Below are 3,367 nucleotides of genomic sequence, written 5' to 3' on the forward strand. Positions count from 1 at the left end.
TTATCATCTCAGTTATAATCCCCGTGGGCTTCCTACCACCATTTTACCCATGTGCCATCATTTGGGTATCTTACATAATTACCATTATCAGTGCTCTATATTTTTCTGTTTGTTTGTTTGGATTCAAATTACCATCTGTGGTCACTAGCTTTCAGTCTGAAGACCTTCCTTTAGTATTTCCTATATATTGTCTAGAAACAACAACTCCAGAATTTATTTATATGAGTATTTTAAGAAATGCTTTATTTTATATTTGATGTATATTCTAAATACTTGAGGAACTAGTTATTCATTTTTGGAAAGATAGCTTCGCTGGATATAGAATTCTGGATTGACAAGTTTTTTTATTAGTACTTTTATTAAGTAGTCCCACTGCCTCTGGCCTACATAACTTATGCTAAGTAGATAGTTGTTAATCTTACTGGGGGGTCTATTATAGTTTTGCAGCTTTTCTCTTGCTGCTATTAAGATTGCTTTCATTATTTTTACTGTGACATATGTATTTGTATGTCTCTTTCCATGTATCTATTTGGAATTCAGTGAGCTCCCTAGACCTGCAGGTTGCTTTTTTTTTTTTTGCTTTTTAAAGATTTATTTATGCATACAGAACTGGGGTACAGGCCAGAGGTGCAGGAGCAGTGAGAGGATTCACCAGAGACAGAGTGCTGAGCAGAACAGGCCGATTGACAAAGCACACTGCTGAGGGGAGCAGCGGGTGAGTCAGGAGATGTCTGCTGTGCCATGTGGATCACTTCCAGGGCTGGCAGGATTCGAAGTCATGCAGAAGTGGCTTTAGCTTCTTAGTGCTGTGCTTTAACCCACTGCACCAACAGGGAGGGCCCTGTAGGTTACTTTTTTGGATAAATTTTGGAAGATTTCAGCTATCATTTCTTGAATTTTTTCTTCTCTTTATCTCTCTACTACATGTTTACATGTACACTGGCACTGAATATTTTTTCTTCTCTAGTATATCCTTGTATCTATGTTGATATAGTTCATGGTATCCCATATTTCTTAAGAGTTTGTTCATTTTTCTTCTTTTTTCTTTCTCTGTTATTCACCCTGTATAATCTCTATGTATCTCTCTTCGAGTATGTCAGTTCTTTTTTCTGCCATTTGAAATTTTTTGCTTAGCCCCTCTGTAGAATTTTTACATCAGTTTTTGTACTTTTTAACCCCAGAATTTCTATTTGATTTTTTTTTAGATTTATTTATTTATTCATACAGAACTGGGGTACAGGCCAGAGATGCGGAGGCTGAGAGGATTCACCAGGGACAGAGTGGGGAGCAGAACAGGCAGATGGATGAAGTACACTGCTGAGGGGAGCAGCAGGCAGGTCAGGAGAGGTCTGCCGCGCCATGTGGATCTCCTCAGGGGCAGGCGGGGATCGAACTCATGAGGAACTGGCTTAAGCTTCTTAGTACAGTGCTTTAACTTGCTGCGCCACCAGGGAGGGCCCTCTATTTGATTTTTTAAAGATAATTTCTATTTATTGATAGTCTCTATTTGATACTACATTGTTATCAAATGTTTCTTCACTTTCTTTATTTGGATATCTTACTTCTGTTTATAATAGCTACTTTGAATTCTCTTTTTGATAAATCTGACATCCATTTACTCTGTTTTGTTGCTTGCTTTTGTCCAAGCATATGGACCAAACCTTCCTGTGTCTTTGCATATCATTTTTTAGAGGACCCTAGATATGTAATATTTTATATATCCCCACTGTGAGCTTCTTATCATTTGTTTATTTGTTTAGTGTAGGCAGTGAATCATTTGAGTGAAGTCTGTTTTTACCCCCACCCCCAGGGATAAGCCTCCCATCCTTCTCTTCAGGAGTAACTTTATCCTTTTTTTGCCAACATCCCTTGGGTGACAGTATATTTGACCCTTGAACAACCCAAGTTTGAAATGTACAGATCCACTTAGATACAAATTTCCTGGTAAACAAGGTAAACCTATAGTATTGATATATACTGTATAGTACTGTAACTATCTTTTTTCTTAATAACATTTTTTTCTCTAACTCACTATATTGTAAACAAATAGTTTAGAATACATATAATATTCTAAATACATGTTAGTAGACAATTTATGTCATTTGTAAGACACCCAGTCTTAGTAGGATATTAGTTAAGATTCTAGTAGTCAAAAGTTATATAGAGGTTTCTCTCTGTGCAGGGGGTTGACACTCCCAGCACTCTGCACCAGTTGATCAAGAGTCAACTGTAGTTTTGGTAGGGCTCCGTCTTTTCTTTTCTTGACTATCTCCATTATTAAACCCCACAACTTGGAAGCTGATTGCTCTTTTTTTTTTTTTCAACAGTGCCCTGTGGCATAAATTACTCTGACCTTTTTGAATGAACATTTTATAAAGTCTGTGTTTGACATTTGTTCTGATCCTAGAAGGCCTCCTCCCAAGTGTTTTATTCCCTGTTCTTGCCTGCAAACTTAGGGTTATATTCTAGGCTGTATTTTCATTAGATCCATGAATCTATACCCAAATGCCTTTTTACCACAACCTACACTGTTAGGAATACCTTTAGGTTTAAATTTCTCCATGTTCTGTTAAAAATTAAGTCAATTTCTTTGGCAAGAAATTATCAGTTACCTGTTTTTGCAGCCTGTGAAGAGGCAAAATTCTTTCCCTATTTTTTCCTCAATTTACTTTTTCTGAAATGGAATCATTGCCTCTCAGCAAGGTCTACCGAGCCCCAATATTTTCAGCATGCCAAAGAAAGATGCCCCACAACTACCACTCACTCAGGACTTAGCCTCAGCAATAGATACTTGGAATGGGATGAGAAATGCTGCTGCCCCAGGGACAGAAGCTCTTGAGCTGAGAGATGAGCAGAGAAAGAGCCCTGTGTTCTTGGTTTCAGACCTCTAGAGCAGTTTTGCTTTGGCATTTTGGAATGGTAAGGTTTTATACAGTTTGTATGTGGCTTGTCACCCCATCTATCATTGACTTTCTTTATTGTTTGGGAAGGGGGTCAAGGTAAGCATGATTACTAATGTGGGTAAGCAGCACACAGCAGGAACTTTCCCCTCCAGCAAACAGCAGACTTAACAATTTCCTGCTTCAGTTTCTCTGCTTTGTCAATCAAGGAAGGGGGGGCAAAGGGAGTATTTGTTTAAATACCACTGATTCATATCCCTCTTAGCAAATTTTTAACTTGAATGAAATGTTGTACAGATGATTCTTTATTTGCTATTTGTCATTAGGACTGTACTCAGAGGTTTTAAGTGATTATTTAAAAATAATTTTCACCAGGGCCCTCCCTGGTGGCGCAGCGGGTTAAAGCACTGCACTAGGAAGCTAAGGCCACTTCCGCATGAGTTCGATCCCCGCTTGCCCCGGAGGTG

At 38.4% G+C, this 3,367-nt stretch overlaps 1 protein-coding gene across 1 annotated transcript in view; it reads left to right on the forward strand.

The window, feature by feature from the left end:
- LOC101635644 (rho guanine nucleotide exchange factor 4) overlaps positions 1–3,367 on the forward strand; it is a 70,621-nt gene that overhangs the window by 354 nt on the left and 66,900 nt on the right. The window lies entirely within an intron of this gene.

This window comes from Condylura cristata, unplaced genomic scaffold (assembly GCF_000260355.1).
Source record: "Condylura cristata isolate star-nosed mole 26May11 unplaced genomic scaffold, ConCri1.0 scaffold00002, whole genome shotgun sequence".
Taxonomy (NCBI): Eukaryota; Metazoa; Chordata; class Mammalia; order Eulipotyphla; family Talpidae; genus Condylura; species Condylura cristata.